This window comes from Egretta garzetta, unplaced genomic scaffold, assembly GCF_000687185.1.
Source record: "Egretta garzetta isolate BGI_Z169 unplaced genomic scaffold, ASM68718v1 scaffold603, whole genome shotgun sequence".
Taxonomy (NCBI): domain Eukaryota; kingdom Metazoa; phylum Chordata; class Aves; order Pelecaniformes; family Ardeidae; genus Egretta; species Egretta garzetta.
This window is the reverse complement of record NW_009259121.1, coordinates 139769-162789: the sequence shown is the minus strand read 5'-3', so window position 1 is coordinate 162789 and position 23021 is coordinate 139769. Positions and strand designations below refer to the sequence as shown.

General features: G+C 34.9%; 1 protein-coding gene across 1 annotated transcript in view; it reads right to left on the bottom strand.

Moving 5' to 3' along the window:
• Positions 1-23021, bottom strand: part of LOC104123294 (protocadherin-7-like) — a gene marked incomplete at its 3' end in the record, with an annotated part of 52549 nt that overhangs the window by 25780 nt on the left and 3748 nt on the right.

Below are 23021 nucleotides of genomic sequence, written 5' to 3'. Positions count from 1 at the left end.
GTGAGTTTTATACATGGTGATGTTGAAGTAGCACTTTTATTCTCAGCAGCTATTTCTCATATAATTCTCAATTTATTTGGGATGCTGAAAACTCTCATACTTGGACAGATTTTTTTTTTCCTAATTTGAATACTATCCCTCCAGCCATCTGGGAATTATCTGAGTGTGAAAGAATGATATTTAGATGGGGGGTTTTTTTGCACTTAAAAAGCAATTCAGTACCTCTTTCCTTAGCAATTTAAGCATGCATCAAACTGTGATATTAGCAGTTGTACTGTATTTTTTTCCACTGGCATTAGCCATTTCAGAGCTTTCATATCTGCATTAGCACATTTTGATGAGGATCCCCAGAACGAAGAGGTTAACAAAACCTTCCCAGAGCTCCTACTGTTAACCCTAATGAATTTTTATTAGCTTACTGCAATGGGAAATTCCAATCTTGCCTCAAGAAGTGAACAAGAACCTGTCAGAACTTTACATTGTCAGAATTTCCTGAGGTTCACTCAACACCGCCGACACCTGCTGATAACTGGTTAGTTACACTCTATTCAGGGGCAGCTCTTGGCAAATTGCAGTACCCACAGCCATCCTGAGCTAATATATTTCCCACTAACAGGAATTTAAGTTCCTACCCAATAGCAGGAATTTCAGCTTTACTATTAAGTGAGGGAATATTTCAATTGCCACTTTGCAGGGATGTATGGTAAAAGTATCATGGGACATATTCTACATTCAGTTATATAAATGTAAATTTAGGATAATTTTTCTAGTGTGCTTTTATACCTAAGCTGAAATGAGAATTTGAGTTCACAGTTCCATTGGTAATATTCCTACAAAAAGCAGTTACAAGTGGTTAGTGAGAAATGCTGTGGGCATTATTCTTCCCATGAGATTTTGCTTAATAGTCATATATTGGAAAGAGGAAAAGATCCCCGATTCTGTAGAGCACTGAAATCAGAGTAACAATGGTGATATTTATATTAGAAAGTTTTTACCTTCAAAAAAACTTTTTTAAGCTTTTAGAGAGTCAGAAAAATAAATTAAATCTAGTTAAAGATACATATACCTACAAAATAATATTATGAATATTACTCTGCTTTGGTTTTTTGTTCTTGTTTTTACTTTTTTTTTTAAAGCCGAGATCTGAAATTAAAACAACCCTACAAGTAGTAGTCTGCACAGAATCAGTAACCTGATGCTTATGAGTCATTTTTCTAAGTGCACGCAAAGACATTTTTGTGAATGCGAAGTCACTTAAAAGTTTACTTTATCTTTTAAGTATATTTATATTCAGTCATCACATAAATCTTTATTATCTGTATGGAAATATGTACATAAATGAACATTTTGGCAAGTAGCTGTGGCACAATTTTTTATTTTTTTTTTTTCTTTTTAAAGTCCATTACTAGCATATACTAAAAACTTTCTAGAGTGGACAGTAAAGAACTATCTATAGTAATAAAATATGCAGGGCCACAGCACATGCACAGTTTCTGACAAGTAAATATCCATAGAAATAAATTATCAGCATGACCTTCAGCATAGTTTTGGTTGATGCCAACCAGCACATGGCCCCCAAGAATGCTTAGCCACAGTTCCGCAGCCACCACAGGCCAGGAACTATTCCCAGTAGGGAGTTTGAATGCAGACGTCCTGTTCTGGAGGGTAACAGAAGCGTGGCAACTGGTCTTACAAAGAACAGGTATGATTCTATGAATTATACTGTGCTAATTAAGTCAATCTTTCCATAAAAATGTAAAAAGCACAAAATGAGAAAAATAATCCTGGAACACAGTTGCCAAAATTCTGCAGCAACCATAGCTGCATTAGCTCCTTGCCTAATACCTGGGGATAAGAGCAGGAAATAGACATTTTTGTATTTTATAAATGTACATGCATATTTATGTAAAAATGTAACCTGTCTTTTTCTTTAAAATAATGTTAACATCACAGTTCGTACACATAGACAGAAAAAGGTCAAAGCCCCAGAATACAAGGTCAACTTTTAAGAAGAAATGGAAACAAACTGCAGATATCACTAGCTTAGAAGCTATTTCAAAAGAAAGCAAAAGCCTCTAATTTTCTTCTACCGAGATAGTATCAAAATAAAATTCTACACTGATATTGCACTGCAGGATACTACACAGAACGCATAATGCAGATTATCCTCAAGTAGGTCTCATCAGAAGATAAATGCTGAAACCGCAATGAGTAATATACTAACTTCTCTGGGATCCTCTGGGAATGTGATAACTTAGAAGGAGGCTATGCTGACATTTGTAGCTCCTTATCACAGATACTGTATTAGCTGTTCTCTTCTACTGGACTTTGCCTGCTGGGATTACTGGAGAAGAATGGGATACTCCTGAGTATATCACAGTGAATTTCGATCACCTCCGAAAGCCAGCAGTCAGACGCTTACATAAGGTACTTAGTCTCCAATCACTTTCACAGCGGGTGAATGAAACGGTTATACAGTTATACAACTTGCCAGAATCTTTCCTTATGTAGGGCAGTAAGAATTTTTATGTCCAAAAATTTTAAATCATCACAGAAACATCAAAGAACATCATTTTTCAGTAGTTGCTAGAAACGTAATGAATTATTTTAATGTGTTGCACTGAGACTGTGCCACCAGCAACAAATGAAACACAGTAGTGATCAAACAGTGCATAAAATTCACAATGTTCACAATGCTCTATGCTCCAGCAGGCTACGCTTCTTAAAACAAAACAAAACAAAGCAAGGAGTGGCATAAACGTCCCATGTCTGGTGATCCAGTAACCATAAGCCTCTCGTTTTGAACAGGGCCTGCCTTACACAAATTTCCACACGCACATCTTTAAAAGGCTCTATATACAATTAAACCAAAATGAAACAGATAGCACTGTTCATTGTGTATCTCTCAATATTCAGTCCTGTAAATACGATTGCATCAACGATGTTAGCTACAACTGTAAAAACACTCATACTACAAACTCCTTCCAGTTCCCACTCTCTCTGCTCTGAAATATTTCTCATGCCTCTTCTTAATCCACAACCCTTTATCTTCAGTTTACACATCATTTGAGCACTCTCCTTTAAAATAACACACTTTGCATGAATGTCATCTTTGATTAAAAAATTAAGTTTTAAAGGTTAAAAATAGCGTGTTAAGTCTATGAAAAGATAAAATAATACACTGTTAGTCTATATAGACATAACTTCTTTTTTCTCCTAAATTGTCTACTGCTTGAATTGAAAGGTTATCCTAAAATAAATACAAACTAGCTTATATGCATGTTCAGGTGCTAAAGTCTTAGAAGTTCCTTAAGATGTTAGTTAATGAAAAAAATGCAGAGTAGTAACTTTTTAAAAAAATATTCTATTCTTTTTGTCTTTAGAGTGAATTATTATAGTAATTAATGATTAATATAAACATTTTACTTATAATTCTATTCAATATTATTAATAATTAAATTGTCATGCAAAAAATCAATACTGAAGAATAATAATTCTTTAAAGTAAACAAAATGAATCTAACTATGTCAGAGGTGGGAAACAAAAAGAACTTTTTGATCAGTATTGGACAAAACATTAATTACTAAAACCCAGGCTTTTTAGACATTAAAAATAACAAGTCTACTGATTTAATAGTAAGTCTGAGGATAAGGTTAATATTTTTTGTATACTGTTTAAGTCCTGTAAACACAATGTTCATCAGAGCATGCAGGATTGTGCCTTTTATTTGTTTCTATATGTTTCACATGTGAACTCTGTTTCTTTGTTTCTAAAAATGGGAGATAGGAATACTAAACCACTGATATACGGGGGTTTTATTTCAAAATCTGTTCAGTTCAAGATGAGAGAAAAGGATAGAAAATACCTCTTTTAAAGCATTTTGACAGTCATCATCGTCTTCTCTTTACAGGTCACCCCCCCGCCCCCCAAATCTGAATGACAGAAACAGCTATCTTTCAGCAACGCACTGCTCCCAAAATGCTCTTTTGGTAGAACAGAAGCCAAGCCTGCATCAAAGCAATAGCTTGGAGACAGGCACAACTAAATCTTCCGTATCTTCTCCAAATCCACTAAACCAAGGACTAATAACACAAGAATGATGACATTTCTAACTATGTGCTCAGTCTGGCTCTTTGCCTGTTTTAAGGCTCTGTAGATGACAAATCTGTGAGAACAGGAACCAAGATGTGGCCTTACCAATTTTTTGCAATGATTGACGTTAATATCCTGTAATGTTAGAGGAACCAGTCACAGGAACTAGTTGCAGAGTTTATAAAATTCTTTTTATCAGTCTGAGATTTATGGACCCCTAGAAATTCATAGACTATACATAAAAATTTTGTGAAAGCTGGCCAGTAAGAGGAAGCTTATTTATGTAACGTAACAATTTATGTGTGAAAAAATATCTAGAGGCACCTATATTTGAAGAAATAAAGGTTAATAAAGTTAAAATTGATTCTTTAAAGTTCAGGCAACCTATATATTATATTGTTTGCGCATAGAGAATAAACCCACAGTCTATAGGTCATGTATAAGCAATCATATTATAATAACCACATTCTGATCTCCTATGCAACTCCTGTGTGAAATAAGACAGTGACAGAATCTGCTGTAAAAACTCATGGTACTGAGTTACTGCTCCTTATCGTAGCCACTGCAAGAATCTGTAAGGACCTCTCTGTCACAGCATCTTCCTCTTCACCAAGACATATTCAGTGGCCACCTGTATAGCTCCCATCCACAGCTAGGCAGATATTTCTCAAGGACATGTTAGTCAGAGGGACCCCTCTGAACCATTTCTGTTAAGATTCCTGATGCACATCTATCTCCCTGTTCAGACAGCCACCATATTCCTGTGTGCAAATATTCCCAAGTATTGGATTCTTTTTTTCCCCCCCTAGGCAAAGAAAAATGCACACTTGTCATTTTCTTAGTTGAATCTCCTTGATCTACCCCATGATTTTTTCTACCTCAAAACTGTCAGTTGTTGCTCAGCAAAGAGGGACCAGGATGTGACTTTGAATGTACAGACACAGATTTTGGAAAGACATTAATCTGACATTCAGAACACTATAGTTTTTCTGTTTTCAAAATGAAAACTGTGTGTATTAGAGCAGCTGTATTCCTGCTTTCACTCTATTTCATATTTCTACAAATAAATTATGTATTTTAAGGGTAAAGAAAGATCAACAACAGAAACAGTTTTTATAAAGTCACTATATTTTGTGACTTTATAAAAGAAATTATTACAAAATGCTATGCAGTGTTATCACAAAGCCAGGACAGTACAAATTACTTTGTAAACAAACAGGGTAAATCTTACAAACAGGAATTTGATTTCTTTGAACTTCTTTAAATTACCTTTACAATTTCACTTTTTTTTATTATTAAATTTTGAGTATGAGCATTGCTAACATTTCCATCTCATTCTTGTTTCCCTTTTTCTTCCTGAAGAGGTTCAACTTACAGGTAAATTTACCAAACCCCTTTCATAATCTTCAGCACTGACATTGTGATTAAAGAAGAAACACTGCATTATCAAAATCAGATGTTCCTACAATCACAACAAAACAACACCCTTGTCTTTGGCACATTTATATACAACTTCTATGTGTATATTTTGACACAAAATTAATTTACCTGGTATTTTCACTTGACTGTAAGAGTTCAAGTCATATTTGTCAGATAAACGCCAAATAGAGGACAAAACATAAAACAGTTAAAAAAATTGTGGCTGCTGCATGTTATCTTAGTTATTAGGAAGGCTATGAATACTTTCTAGTTTCTCAGTTTGCATATTCCTCATTTGCTAGGCTTGAATACAGAAACAGAAAAATCCATCACTATTATTTATGACATGTAATAAATACTATAAGTTTTTCTTAAATTAACTCTGATGTTTACTCACTATAAATATTGCCTAGGGCAAGAGGACAAAGCAAAGCATCAAAATTCTCTGCAAATCTCAGGTGAAAGCAAAACATGCATAAATCCTGATGATGATCTCACAGCCTCTTGTATCAGGACAGCATCACATCACTGCTATCACTTCCATCAGTGTTACTTTTTACTTAAAATAACTATGGTAAAGAACTAATTACCATTTTTAGAAATAATGATATAACCTCATATCTGGAGAGAATACCTATAAAGCACCTGCATTTTGCTTACTTTCCCAGCTCCCCCAGCCATTTCCCATGTTTCCAGTATGCATATGCAGCCAACAGGTGAGAGGGCAGAGGGGTGCACAGCTGCACTCCTTCAGGAGGCCTATTCCCCGTGTTCTCAACACCTGCTGCCACTACCAAATATGCTTGTCTACTTGTCCAAGCTCCAACAGTCAAAACGTACAGAAACACCTTAAAATATTTTTTATGACAGGTCTGCACATTCATTTGTGCAGGTGAAATATAGCACGCACCTGGTAAAATCATAACTGATGTCTGGTTCTGAAAAAAACACGGTACAGCTGGAATCTTGTCCCAATTTAGTGACTCAGAAGCCACCTAAACTATTCTTCTATGATCAATGGAGAGAGAGGTCCAGGAGACCTAAAGTCTACTAAAGTAGACAGAATAGTTTGACTTCTGAAGGTATCTATCCCTCTTTTTTTGAAGTGGCCCTAGATAAGTAACTTTTTCTAGATGACAAGCAAGCTGAGGTGAGACAAATTGTCCTAAGGGCCAAATTACACCTTTAAGTAACAAACTTTAAAAAATACAATTCTTCATTGAAATTGGCATTTATACCTCATTCTTACCTTGAGAACCCAACCTAATGTACATATAGGGATCTAAAACCAGTTCTGTTGATTAAATACTTTCATACAAATCAGTTAAGCATAATTTTTCCCCAGTTAATTAAATCTTTGCAGGAAACACTTAATTAGACTAGTACAGGGAACTTTTGAAAACCTTATCCCTGTACAGTCAATATGGATGAAGTTAAGCTTATTTTAATAGTGCTAAATAAGACCACTATGCTTTAATATTAGGCTGAAACATCTACTGTATTTTAATAATGAAACATAGATTGAGAATGTAGAGAATGTAGAGATCTATTATCCTACTATCAACATAAATCAGTAAATAGGAATTTAATTCTGATGTAATAAACAGGAGCAAAACATGTAAGAAATTTAATAACAGACACGTGTTCACAAGAGAACCAACTTTAAACTGTTATGACACTGAAATCCATTACACTTCATACACTACTGTATTGTAAGCCACCTCTATAAACAAATAAAAGATACACCATCTCATCAGAGTAATTTCAAACTGTTGTACAAAAAGCACCCTAACATTTCTAAAAGCTGAATATAGTAACCTTACAACTTGTGCTTGCTTGCACTTCCTTCAAGATGTATGACAAGCACAACTGGATCAGGGAACCTGGCTCTCATAGTACTGGGCTCTGACTTGCAGTCTAAAATCCAGAGCGTGGACAAAATTCTGCACTCAGCAAGAACACTGCTTCCATTACTGACCTCTGTCCGAACTTGTAACATCCTTATGAAGCAAAAAAATGCTATTATACACTTTTTATGGACAAGAAACCAAAAGCATAATGTTGAGGGCATGTCTGGAATAAGACAGATCTGAACCTCTGATAAAGGACACTCATGAGAGCACCCTGTAACAACAGATTCATTTGCAGGTCATCATGAAACATTTACTGTTTAGAACACTAGTCCAAGACTTTGAACAAGTTTAAGCCCAGGACACAGAGTGAATATAATACTACTGCATCATACAGTACTACATCATGCAGTAATGTAATGAACTAAATTGTATTACTGGATACTATGCACTGTGGATAGTAGTTTGCAATGATTTTTATTACCTCTGCTCCGTACTTTAGATGCTAACCATTTATTCTGCTTAAACTCTAACAATAGGTCATCAGTGTGTTTCTATTCCTTTGTCTGTACCCTTCTTTTCTTTTTGTGCCTGCAAAATGCCAACACATAATTTAATAAAGAACTGCCAAGAAGATAGGTAAATGTTTACCCAGAATTTTCCAGTCTGTATATTTTTTAAAAAATTTTCTTAGCCACCTTTAAGGCTGTGTGATAAACCCTTAAATTCTCTTAACCCCCTCTAAGGCTGTGCTATAAACCATGAATCTATTCATAGCTTGGATCATTAATGAGTAAGTACATTCCTTCCTTTAAAAAGAGCTAGCAAAGGCATAATATTGCCTCATTTTCCCCCTTCACTGTCAATTACACACAAAGTCACAGAATAAGCTTCTGACAAATCAGGCTTCCTAGCTCTTGAATTATGGAAAAGTAGAGAAGATGGGCACCATTTCATTTGTGCTCAAAATACTTAAGCATCTTTTGGAAAGAAAAGGTTTCATGAAAAACAGAGGATTAGTCATAAAACTGACAATTCCTCTGTTTACTCTCTACAGCATAGGTCAGCCATAGGTGTTTGTCAGACTGATTTGGAATTTAACTTGGGATGTTGATTCATGGAAACAGAAGCCTGATTTGGGGAACTTTTTTTGTTTGGTTGGTTTAGTTTTGCCATTATTATAACGAAGAAAAGACCCTTCTTTTGGAAAACAATGTCCAAAATGTCATACAGACACATACTGCTATTCTATGGGACAGGGAAATTCTGTACATGAAGACCTTTCCTGCCTTCACTGTCTTACCTTTCACCATATATGCTCAGACCTTCAAGCATTTAAGGTTTTATAGCAGAAGTTTATTATTTCTAAAAAAACCAAACCAAAACACCACCACCAAGAAACTAATAGTAATGTACTTCTGGATCTCCAACACTTTCTGCAATCCAGCAGAAATAAAGAAATTTAAATAATATTCAGTCTCCATATTTTCTTAACATTTGACCCCTTAGCACACAGTAATATCTGACTCCTACTATATTAAAAAAATGAACTGGTTTGGTGGGAAGAACAGAGACTGAAATGAAAATCTAGCAATCTTCACACTGCCAGTGGGAAGGTAAGACTGAAAACTCAGAGCACGATAACTGGGATTAGAATACTATAGGACTCCAAGGTATCTTATATGTAAGTAAAATTCCCACATATGTCAGTATATATATTCTACTGCCTCCTCAAGAAAAATACTCCCTCCAAAAACCCAAACAATTTAAGAGATTGATTTTATTTGGCTCTCAAAACAGCTCTTCATAAAGCCAACATATAAGCAATTATGTTAGCATTCTCTAGATAAATTTAATTTATCAGAATCTTTACATTTAAAGAAAAATTAAGGAGAAAAAATTTTAGAAGCATTTGTTTCCATCACAGGTTCTCTTTCTTTTATTCCTTTATTTCTTTGTATTAGTTAGCTAGCCTATGCTTCATGTAAGAAACCGTTTAAAATCATTCCAAATATAAGCATAGAAAAAAAATATAGGCAGTCCCAAAAGCATAGAAAGATGCAGCTTTCTGATATATATCCCTCAGTGTCTTAAAAGTGCACTACTTTTGATGAAGAGGAAGATAGCAAGTATCAGTTGTAGTTGACAAAGTTATCCCAAAATATCTTTTCAATTATTTAATAAAATACTTTGCCAGAAACTAGAGTGCTAGAATGATTGAAAAATAGCTCTTCTTTCCGAGTTCCAAAGAAAATTCTAGGGAGTTGAGAAAGAAGAAAAAAAGACAGAACTCTAAGTGTTCTCCTTTTCTATGAGAAAGTCTTGCTTAAATGCTAGGCCTTTCCTTTGGGAGGCAAAATAAATACCTGCAGTTTTCCACTACAAAAAAAAAAAAAATCGGTAGGCAGAAAGATGTACTTACTGCAAGCTGGATTTCCTTTTCTCATGAGATTGTTCCTTTTCCTCCTCCAGATTACAAGCCTACAACACCTTAAACATGGGATAGATATTACAACCTATCAGAAACTTACTGCCATCAATAGATTGCCTAACTATTGAGCTAAGCATGGACTGCATATGCCTCTTGGGTCTGCAATTCTTTCTTATTAATCTTGTGATGAACTATAAACTGTTGATTGCAATGTATAACACCTGCATTGTAAATAAACAAAATGTCCTCTCTGTATATTTTTTGAAAGTTTGAGGTGAGTCTCTAGTATGTCAAAAATAGGAAAGACAGCAAAATGTTTTCTTCAGAGATTCCGGGACCCAGACACAAGCCCTTGGTCCAGCTTAGTATGGCTTTGATGATAATTCTGAAACCATGAAAAAAATTACCAGCTCAGTGAGGATTTTAGAAAGGCTGGAGATGGCTTCCCTGGAACGACAAAGATTAAAAAATGAGGTACTAACATTTCTAGACATATTCTTATTCAATTGCTTCCCTTATTCAGGACTTTTTCTATTGTATATAGTAGGATTTATATTCTCTGTTATGGCTGTGAAATTTGAACAGAAATACTATAGATTCAGCACTCTGATTCTGTGTGTTCTGCTGTCTTGCAGTACACAGCTTCAGAATGATGCCTAATTGTTACTGAAATCCCTGTTTCTAACCATAAACCAAAAACTCAGTTTCTGATTTGAAACACTCCCACTACATCCTGAATACTGCAATCTCAGAATGGAAGACATGATCTACCACATTTTGATTTATGTAGAAGTAGTTGGGGAGAATGCTTTTAGGCAAAACTTGTAATTTAAACTTTAAATGCTAAAGTGCCTTTAAAAAGAAAAAAAAAAAAAAGTATCTTCAAAGCCTGAAGAGTCCTTCTAACTTTTTTAATCCCAAATGTGCTATAGTATTTATTGACCTTTTGTAAAGGACCTTTCTGTGTGTGAATACATGTTCTATATACAATAGCATTCTGCATATAAAATCCTAGTGTCCCTCAACATACATGTTAAGGAATTCAACTAGATTGATAAGTCCTCTACATTCCATTACGCACAATAAAACCTCAAACATATTCATCTTAGTATTAAGTTAGAATTAAAGATTATTACCATTAATAAAAAAATGTTAAATTTTCAGAAAAGATGCATTTTATAACTTCAGGTTCAGGGGCATTTTCTGACCATCTCTTACACTGAATTTATCAAGCTCATAATGATAAATGCATGTTGTCATAATCTTTCACTGTCACAGTGTACTTCTGCCCTAACAGCATCCACTCTTGTAAAACAGAACTGCAATCAAAAAGTTCAAAATTAATAGCTGTGAAATCTCAAGCACTCATAAGCATGTGTTTTTATCACTTCCACGCTGTGCAGATCGGGTACTCTTGTTATTTATTATTTGTGACAGTGAACAATTCCCACTTGCTTTAGTGAAAAAGTGAAGAGCTGTTTGTGTAACTAGCAAGGTGAAAAAACAGATTTCAAACCGTTGGAATCATTTCACAAGAACAATGTACACAGACCAGAAGACAGCTTTCTTTCAGCGGGCTATAATGTGCTGACTACACTATGTATGTGTTATTCTATCCTCTGTGTATCCCTTTCTTAAAAGCACCTCTTACAGTATGTTCTGCATTTGTGAGGAGCCTGAAATGATGGAGTCTTGGTACAATACAAGGGCTCCTATGTACTCCAGTAGTCACCTTCATCATCTTCACACTGGAAGAATGTAAATGTTTGTAATGCCTTAATGCTTTAATCTGCGTAGGTGGTATGTGGTTAGTATGTGGTCTACAACTGATCCAGAAAGTACGCCAAGACCCACGCTCCCGACAGCTAGCCCACACATCTCCCAGCTAGGGTGAAGCACTGCACTAGTTCGTCAGACACGTTCTTCTCCACTCTGACCCAAGCAGCAGAGTATGTGATTTTACAGGTAAATATTTATTTAAATATCAACAGTACTTTATCTCCTATAGAAGCGACCATTTTTAGAGGAGAAGCTTAAAAAAAAAAAAAAAAAAAAAAAAATCGCTGTTGTTTTCCTTGAGATTTTTATTTTCTTAATTTCTTTTCAGAAATGAAACAGAGATAGCATCTCCAAACAGTATAGATTTCAAATTAAAAGGAAAGGTTAAAGATAGTAACTGTAACGGTATTACAAATTGTCTCCATCTGATTTAATATTAACGTACAGGAAAATCTATCATAGATCAGGACAGCAAGTAAGATTTGCCTGGGGGCAGTACTATTATCAGCGCACAATTAGTTGCAGATTGGAGACACCAGCCTTAGATCTGTCCTCATGCCAGTAATCTGTTTCCTAGCTGATTGAAAACCAACGGCTCTTGATGAAATGCTATTTATTTAACTACAGACAATTTGATTAAATGTAAGGGTAATAATAACAAAACTAGTAATGCCCAACACGACATGAAATGGTGTAGGTCATATTTCAACTGAGACATTTCAGTGAAGAATACAAAATTATGAAATGAAACAGGATATGCTACATGAGAAGCTTTTATGGCAAAGACATTTTCATTCGATTAAAAAAACCCCACATTGTGAATGCTAAAAAGAAATCTTTTCTACTGTCAATTACCATAAACCCATCACAAAGTATGAATTCTTAGTCCTTAATGCTAAGTCTTTCAAATCCTTGGACTTATTTAATTTTTTTTTTCTTTTATAACAGATGGATTTTCTTTTATCCTTAGCAATTTGCATCAATAGTAGATCATGAAGTCTTATAAATACATAAAGCCTTTTAGAAACATTTGATAGAGTGATGCTTTAGCCAGTCCTTTCATATTTCTGTAACATTAATTTTCCAGGAAGGTTACTGTATAATTTGAAGAGTTCAGTCACTTTATATATTTAATTAAGAACCAGTAAAGAAAAAAATACATAAATTTAGCATTCAAGGTTCCTAGAAAGGTGCACTAATATTCAGTATTAGAAAGTCCAAGATGAATTTTCAATGCCTTCAGCAGTGTCTGAAGGGCCAATTGAATATAACATCCTACAGTCTCCTTGAATGCCACATAAGTGATAAAATATTTTGCAATATAACACAGATAAAACCTTCTTAATTTATTCAGCACAGAGTAATTTCACACTGTTGCTTATCTTTCCTCTATACTAAAGAGCAACCAAAAAGATCCAGCATACTAGCAACGTTTTATAAATAAATATTTAAAGAACCGGTGTTGCACAAAAAGGATAGGACAAATTGTCTAAGTGTCCATTGATCTCTCCAAAACACAGAATGGCAAGGGCAGTGCTGTTTTGCAAACAGTTACACCAGTTTCCTTCACTTCTAAATGAAAACTCTCTTGTGTATTTTTTTTAATTAATGTAAAAAGGCATATTAAAAGTCCTCAAGCAGCAATTTTTTTAGTAACATACAATTCCACATATGGACCTGCTAAATGCAAACAGGGTGAGTTACTGTGCTGCACCAACCTATACTGGTTTCATATCTGCTCAAGGTTGCTGCCAGCATCAAGTCTGAACCTACTGAATGGACCCACCCATTACATAAACCCACGTCCCGGTGAAACACCTACAGCACCTCAGTGGTAGCTGTTTGTCACTCCTATAAAGTACTACTCCCAGATACGTTATTCTATACTACGTATATAGTAATAAATCAGGTAAAATACATGACCCAAATTACATGCTGTAATTTCTAGGAAAAACGCTCATAAATGAAAGCCACCAAGCCACCACAAAAAAGGGTACTGCTCTGTTTCACATCCATCGCTGTCACTTTTACTCATAGGAATTAAGACCTGCTCTAGAAATAGCTGTTTTATTTGTATTCAGAAAATTTCCATTAAAATAAAGTGATAGATTCAGGCTCTTAAGTTGCGGGAAGCAGAATAAAACCATCAGTATATAGTCAGAGGAGCCTTCTGAGTGAATTTTCTAAATCTACATGACAGATCTTACCCAAGATTTGGGCTGAGGTTCAGTGACTGAGCACATAGTGACCTGTACTAAGTAGAGATCTCCAGCTTCCAGTGCTATTCCTTCTGCAAAATAACTCACAACGTTACTTGAAAATGAAACAAATACTTCTCTCTCAAAGAAATCAATTACTGTCCTTCTGTAAACTTGTGCTGCAACTGGAACATAATTACACACTCATGGAAAATAGCTCTTTTCTGATTCAATAGAATGATGGATATCCTCTCTTACTATCATGCAAGGCACACTATGTCATTATAACCAATTTATAACACATGGATGAAGATAAGGAAACTGATTCACCATTTCATTACTCAAATTTTATGACAATGTAACTTCACTTGGAACAGGAGTGACGTGATGGAGAATGAGACCAAATGTATGCTGAAACCAGCAGACATAAGTTGTGAACAGTAAAGGTGGTAAAATAGGCACTTAACAGATCACTGCAAAAATGCTAGGGCCAGGTGAAGTAACTAATACTTTAATTTTCTGTTGCTTTATTATCTCTATTTCCGTTCTTGCCTTTCATCTGCAGAAAGCTTGCAAACTAGTGAAATATTTTCTCTTGTTAAATATAGTGTTTAAAAAAGGACTCACAAATAAATTAAACAGATTTGCCTAAGCAAATGGCCAGATTTCATCTGAGAGACAGTTTTGCATTATAAAGTGGATATGAATTTTCAGGCCAAGTCTTTCTTGTAAGTATGCCTACAAGGGGTAACACACAACTCCACGAACAAACAGCGTGACCTATGAGGTACCTGAACAAAGGTAGCTTGCCATATATACTCAAACTAATGGTACAGCAAGAGTAAGAATGTGTTTAATACTAAAATCATACTTTTCCAAATGTCATTAAAGCCCTATCATTCCCAGAGCCTGTTACAAAGAAAATTTTACATTTGGCTGTAATTCATGATGAACACCTACTCTTTTATTTTGCAGATTATACATATATACATGTTGATAGGTTAAATGCAGGAGATTTGATGCATAACATCCAAACTGATAAACTGGTCTTTTGTATCTATATTTTTTTAACATAAAGCAGTCTCTGAATTTTATATCACCTGATTTAACTTACAGCAATTGATAGTAGTTAAATTTGATTGACTTTTCTGGAACTACCTGTAGTTTCACCTAACATGAGATAAACATCAGCCTCAGAGGTCTGACCGTGAATAGAAATTCAGTTAAGCTAACTGCTGTCAGTCTTGTTTCTGTGAAAACAGAAAGTTTGTGTCAATTTGAAAGTAACTTTTTAACCTAACATCAGTATGTATGTAAACATATGTATATGCACATGCACGTTCTCCTCATAGGCATGTGTATGGCACACACATTTGAAAATTGTACTTAAGTTCTTAGCAGAAAAATCATTTTCAACTTTGCCAAAATGCACTACATTCACACAGCACTTAATTTTATTTTAATTACTGTTTCTTTACCTAAAACCAAAGGATTTAGCGATTGCTTTTTTGTTTGGCCTTGAGCTGCAGCTACAGAAGACTGTCCCAGAAGACACCACGATCTTGTGTCATACACCCTATCTATGCATCTCTGTGCAGATATCTCCAAAACTTTGGGGTATCTAAAGTGGCACTAGGATGAGTATATGTAGCTAGCTGAATCACACACAGAATACCATGACAATCTCCATAATTTTCTTTAGTTCATTTTTCAGCATAACACTGAACTCAGAAAGGCAGTTCTACATCAAGTTGTATCCCTGTAAAAGTATTGTCCTGATAAAGTATATTTTCCCCAAGGATAAGTCTCTGAGAATGTGCTAAAGCAATTCTGCCTCACATAGAAGTGGCGTCCAAAGGAAGTAGGGGCTACTTCTCATGTTTTACACTGCTCCAGGGCTGAAAAGTCCTTGACATCTATAGGTGGATAGACAGAATAAATTATGGCCGCCCCTCCTGCTTCTCTCTGAGAAGTGCTACCACAGGGAAAACATTTTGCACACACCACAAAACCCACACAATTCCTGGCCACAACCCCAATCAAGAAACTGCTTTTCAGGGAGTTTATAGAGGATTCGCCAGAATCATCATGTGACCATGTAATGCAGGAATTTTTATCCTGTCAGGTGATAAATATTCTGTTACTTACAATGTGGTACCATAAAGGAATTGGTTCAGATAAGGCTGCAAGATAAAAATCTCTCTGAATTTTTGGCAGATGGAATCCATATTTCTGTATTCTAGTACCACCATATATTTTATGAGTGATTTTCAGCACATCAGTTAGTACCTACCTTCTGTACCTAGTCTTAAAAAAATTGACTTTACATAATCTATAATTTGACTTTATATTATCTGTAGATAATAAAGACCTATATCAAATACTTTGATAAATATTAATTTTATTGCTTCCTAATACTCCAAGAGTGCTTCTTGCAACAACACATTGCTTTCATTCAAGGATTACAAGCTCAGCCATTAGGTTGTTTGATTCAGAACATAAAATCTGTAAGAAAATCTCATCTGACAGCACAATGTTTGCCTTTAAAAAATATACTCACTCTTGTCAGTAGTTAATAAGGCAAATTAAGTTTTGAAAGACAAACATAATGCTTTTCTTCAGCTTCTAATAATTGTGTGATCCACTCTGAGTAAAATTAAACTATACTTTTGGGGTTATGCTGCAGCATTTTACAAGCTAATGACAGAAAAACAGCTGCATTACCTAAATGAGAGGATTGTTTGATTGATGTAAAAAATAAAAAAAATGAAAGCACAGCATTTTTACATACCTTTTAGTTTTAAATGTGGCCAGAATATTATTTGTGTTCAAACTTCTAAAAGCCAAAACTTTTACTCTTAAGTTTTCCCATCTTCTCCTTCCACAAAAAAAATAATAATAATGTGGTTCCTCCACACTGCTCATATATGTTATACATCAGACTTATTCTCTATTCTTTTAATATAGTCAAAAGTTGCTCTTAATTGTAATTTTATAACTCTTTTCAGTGAAAATGGGCATGTATGAGTGAGCAAACAACTCATGTTAAGCACAGGTCCACACAGCTGGACAACTCCAATGTGTGTCATTGACATCATTCAGGAACTGGGCTAACTGGTACTTCAGTGTAATCACATTTTGAGATTTTGACATCTGTTCCTGACCTGCTGTCAGTTAGATATTTATAGAGGAAATGGCACTAAAATAAGAAATGAAGACATTTAAAATCCTTCTTTGTCGTCTTCTGTTGTTGTAAATCACATTTTAGATGCCCCAACTAACCTTGGTTACTCCAGCATTACTGTGATACTTTGTCATCCACAACAGCAAAATAAAAGTGACCTGGGCAGTCGCTGTTGGCTGAAGTATATGGCATACAGTAAGTCAGTCCTAACTTTTTCATAATATGTGTATGTTCTCTCCCCTCTCCTTAGACATTTTTTCCATGGAAGCCAAAACTCCATGGGACCCTATAATTTTATCTCATCTGCATTTTACTCAGACCTTAGATTCACAACTTATTTTTACCTATAATTAAGGTTGAAAAATTTCAAACTGTGCATCTTAGTACAAATAAGAAACAACATGGAAGGATACAGGATATAGGTGAATTTCATTTTTACTATCTACCTAATGACATGCATTCTGTAGGACAGGAAGCTAGCAAGGCTTGATAGGACTGGATATTGCAAGATCAACTGAAAGAAAACTTAAAATATTTTAATAACAGTATTTTAAATATTTTCCTTACAGTGTTACTGGGTGATGCAGTGTACACTGCTAGAATAATTTGAATTGCACAGTCCACATTACCAAAACACTTTTCATTAAACTGCACAGTCAGTAAACCTGACATACACCCATATGAATGTCAGAGTTTTCTTTTACAATCTTGATTCAAAAATTGAAATAATGTAAATTTATTTACAATAATAATAACTTTCTTTTGACTCTGGATAGTACCTGTTTCCCTATTTTTTGTTGTTTCAATTACTGATTAAAATGAATATATTGTATACACTAACAACGTCCAAAATCTGGTAACGGGCAGACAACAAATCTACTCTTCTAGGAAAGAAAAATCAGGGGAAAAAATACAGCGATAGCATTGCCTGAGCACACAGTGAGATAAAAACACCTTAAAATGTAATAAATAGAAAAATGGAGAAATGTAGAACATAAATTACATGAAACATCTTACATGCAGACTAAGATTGAAAATAAGGAAATTGTTTTGCAGCTTTAACAGTTTATAAATACTTGTTGGAAGCAGACTTGCTTAGAAAACTTTGAAAAACAGCCTGTACTGAACTGCTCATATGTCTGTATCCATATTTCCTGTATATATAGTCAAAGAAAATGAAAATTATGTGTCCTGTTAAGATTAATGATTAAATATTAAAATGTTGAGCAAATATAATTAAGAGTTCACAGTGCTTGTGAAGGATTTAGTTGATTGACTCATAAGCACAATGCTAACTGCTTCTAGAGTCTGTTGATTTTCTTTTAAGTTTTTATACAAAATCAGTTCTATAAATCTTACATCTCAAAGTAGCCCAGCAGATCACTAACTACATAAACATTCTAAAACTTTTGAAATTAAATCCTTAAAGGAAAACGTGCTTGAAGCTGCAGGACAGGCATTTCTCTGAAACATGGCTGACAGGTGGTCAAACTAGCAAATATCCCAAATAAATACTAAAAAACAAGGCAACTAAACATTAAAAACAAAACAAAACAAAAAAAAAAAAGAGGGTGAGAAAGAAGCAAACACTCAGAAATACACTGCTACAGTACAAAGACTGACACATCAATAGTCAAACTTCTAACCACGGTTATAACCCAGGTTCATATCAGTATGTACAATGCCAGAGAGCTGTGCGAGTTAATAAATCAGATTCTTTTAAATATGTTTCTTGCTATCCCTTGCCTATAAAAGTACAGTTCTTTACTTATTCAGAGCATGAATCCTCCTTTACTCAGATCCTGTCCCTTTTGGCTCTGTACATCTCCTGGGAGCGCAGAATGATTCAGTGGCAACTTAGTCATTTGCGCACTATACAAGATGATTTTACTGAAGAGGAAAAATAATAAAGGCTGCACTTATCAGTGGAACACTTTGCGTTAAATAAAGATAATTAAAGCATCAACAATCAATCTATTTCATGTTTAATTAGCCCCTCTTTCATCATAATTTGTTACTGAAGGTCAAATATGGGTTACATCTAAAAACTAATTGTAAAACATTTAATGCAAATTGAGAACAGACAATTGAAATATACTTCTGTACACTTTGCACCAGATAGTATTAAACTTAAATGTACATTGGTGATTTCTTCCATACATGTTTATACTTAATGACAAAATTCCCATTTTTTTCTCTACATTGCACTTAGTGCTACCATAACATTGTCACTTCTACAATTATTATACTGGAGGACATTTGCTTAGCTGAAAGTTGTGAAAAACTTTTTTAGTGAGAGTTGCTTTGTGTATTATAAAAAGCAGCCTTTGGAATAACCCTCTGTGTGTATGTGTGTGTCTGTACATACGCAAGAAAAAAAGATGATGTTTTCCTGCATGGTTAAACTGATTGCCCCCTTAATGGATGAATTTTGGGCTGCTGTTTATGTGTGCATATTTATGAGGAAATTGACCCATTTAGTTTATAGTTACATTTCACATACATGATAACTAACTAGTCAAAATGCTTCTACATCGCAACAGACTGATTAATGTTTGAACTGTTATGAAACAAATTAACTGGTTACCATACCAGAATTTTTTCAAAAATTAATTTCTACATATTTCACTTTCATGGAAATAAGACATTACAGGAAATGCATCTAGTTTTGGCTAGCGTGTCAGCACATTCTGGTATGATAATCATTTTTCTTCACTAAACAGTACATTTCCAATGAGAAAAAGGCACAGGGATAATTCATAAGGGATTACAGAATTGGCCAGGAAGCCAATACCACAAGCAAAGAAATAAAGCTACTCAGAAATTCCTGTACTGGTTCTGCTAATTCTACCGATAGTGACCAATACCTCTTAAAAAAAACAACAACAACAAAACAAACCCAAAACCAACACCACCACAACTGCAGTGTTTTAAATAGTCAATAATCACTGTTTGTTGAGCAGAGCAAGTAAAAAAGAACCCAAGAGAATATAATGGCTAAAAAGGTAAACATATAAATGGGTTTTAAAGTAGTTATTAAGATGCTAATCTCATATTTGTGATTAAAAGTTTCAGTGAAATAAGCCTGTTCATGTGCTACTACTTTGCACTATGAAACAAAGTAGAGAAAACAGCATATATTATAAAGATATATTTGTAGCTAGCATGAGAAAACCCCTAATTATTCACAATTAAAAACTACGATTAGAATTATGATTAAGGATGCAACCCTCCAAGCTGTTAAGTGATTCCTCTTAAGCACCAAGCTTTCCCTATCTTTGGCTGTCTTTACTGGAAGTTAGTAGTATCCAGGCTCCTCATAGGCAATGTGCAGCACCTGGAGGGTTCAGATTTTAAATCTGTGATCCAGAAAAATACTTGCTTAAACTCATCCTCATTCACCAAAACACTTCTGCACAGCTTTAACTTTTGGCAAGTGATTAAGACCTATGGAATACTAAGTGATTTAAACATTTGTTTGCCATTAAGTAGATAAGTTAGTGCTCTACTGTATAGGAGAGAATTGATAAATGGGAGGCTAAAAGAATATTTCAGAGTAATACCATGCTAAATAAGACAAGAATAGGAGCTGAACTTGTGAAAGATCTTCAAAAAAACTGATGGTGAACTGTCAACAAGTCTACTGAATACAGAATTTGGTTTTAAACTTTATATAAACACCTGATGTCAAAAAGGAGGAGAGGTACAAACTGTAGTTTTCTCCACTGAAGTTTTCCTATACAGTACTGTATCGAACAAGATGTATTTGGGAACTCATATAAGAAATTCAATGCATTACCTTAAAAAGGAAGTATCAAATAATCAGAATGAAAACAACTGGTATTCACTGGGGTACACCAGTTGGTCACGTAAGCAGAGACTTTATTTCCTGACTGCTATATTGTAGATACATGGAAGTATCAATTACCAATTCTAATTACACTAATGGGAAATTAGTATTGCTCTCATCTCCAGTAACATAGAGCAGGTGTGTTCTGCTGTGTCCACTTATTTGTTGTAAAACTTTATACACCTTCTAATGTCTCCTGAGAACAAAGAGAACTGCCAATAAGCAAATAAAGGCAGCCTTAGAGATTTCGACTAGTCTTCCTATCACGGTCACGTCAATACGCTGCTGCTTCTGTTTCACGTGTACAGCTGAACTACGAAACAATCCGATACACAGCACATCAGAACCCTTTACCTGCAACCACTTCACGTTTCTGTCTAAACAACGTGCTGAACAAGAGCTCCACATGGTGCGGGTGTTAAAAATCCTCATGTGTTTTGCCTGATAGACTGAGAAATACTCCACTGTCAGTGTTTGAGATGTGAAAAGTCTACATATTTTTTTATGCAAGTAAGCCTTAATGTCCCCACTATTATGCAAAAGCATGAACAAAACTATATAAATGTCACTCAGCAACAAGCTGGCAAGCACCCACAGGGAAGTGGCAACAGAAGTTTTGTGCCTGGTAGTCTGTCCTATAAAGTCTGTTGTTTAACACTACCTTTACTGTTTCCTTGGACACTTTCCTCAGCTTACATTCCTGTTTATTCCTGCTTTTCATGTGTGCAAATACTTTCTACATATTTAAGAATAAAAAGAGAAGGCATTAGAATATTGGCTATAAACTACTCAGGTAAACTAACCTTCATAACAAACTAAATACTCAGCACAGGAAGACAATGGACACTGAGAAATTAATTTTGTAATGAACTAGATAAATAATGGAGCAATTCAGCACGTACTTCTTTTGGTTTGATTGGTGCAAGTAAAAGTGTAATAAAGCCATTTTCTTCTACTAAGAAGTCTTCTAATGTATTGTATATCAAAATATATCCTTGAAAGATGTTAATTCAAAACATATTTCTATAAAATCATCTCAAGTAAGTTTATCAAGCAAAATTTGTATGGTGGAATCCTTTACCATTCCTACACTTAGCATGCAAGTCATTCTTTTACACTGAAAATAAATTAAACTCTGACAGTTTATAATTCATATGTTTAGATGAATTGCAGCAGCAAGAAAGAAGTAGTATCTGATTAGCATATGTTCCACTGCTGCTTTGTTGTTCCAGTGTTCACTAAAGCGGCATAATCTACCACGTGCTTAATAAGCCTTAGTAGATGGAAGCTTAGGAACTTTCTTAGTCCTTTGTATTTTATAGAGACTATTTTCAAACTGAAATTGTAACTTTCTCTGCAGGAGAGAGCTAATGAAATGTATCACCCAGAAATTGTGTCAAACATTGGATAAACCTGTATCACTCGTAAAATAACATACATGAAAATACTGGCAGATAGTACATCAATCACACTTTTTTTGGTGTTGATCTGGAAGACTGAGTTGCTCAGATAGTTCATTTTCTTTAACACTATTTTAGTATTTCTGAGCAGAATGCAAATACTGGCAACACATTGTAAAACTTCAATTGTACTAGACTAGCAGACGTTTCAAAGTAAAAAAAAAAAGTCATGGTGTACCATATTTGCATGTTAATAAGTTGAAAAGAAAGAATTTTTGTCAAACTAGTCAGAATTTCCCTGTTCCAGACTTGGCTCTGTGTTTACATGAATCAGCATTCATTTATCTCTAGATTCTTGTATAGCACGCACTGTAGCTGAGACTATTCAGTTCAGAATATTATCTTATGTGGAAAGATGTAATGGAAATCACCAGGCATTAAGTATGTCATTTTCCCATCACCCAAAAAGTACTCCCCCAAAGAAAAGCGACCTCTGTTCGGGCTACATATGTGTCTTATAAAATAAAAAAAGACACCTTCACTTAGGAGCTTGATTCTCCTCTGTGCCATCCCTATTTTATGTCAAGGGCTGTAAAGAAGTCCCTACCATCACCAGCTTCAGGCTATCGGAGCTCCACTGAACCGATCTCCGCCAACACAGCCAAGATCAGAGGCAGTCACTTGGAGCACTCCTGAAGGAACACCTCTCTCTTGAGAGGTCTCACGGCAGTCACACTCCCCGCAGACAGAGCTATGCAGCAGCTGGGCTGGCAAATTAGGGCCTCTCAGCTTGAATGAGTGAATTTCACGTGATATGC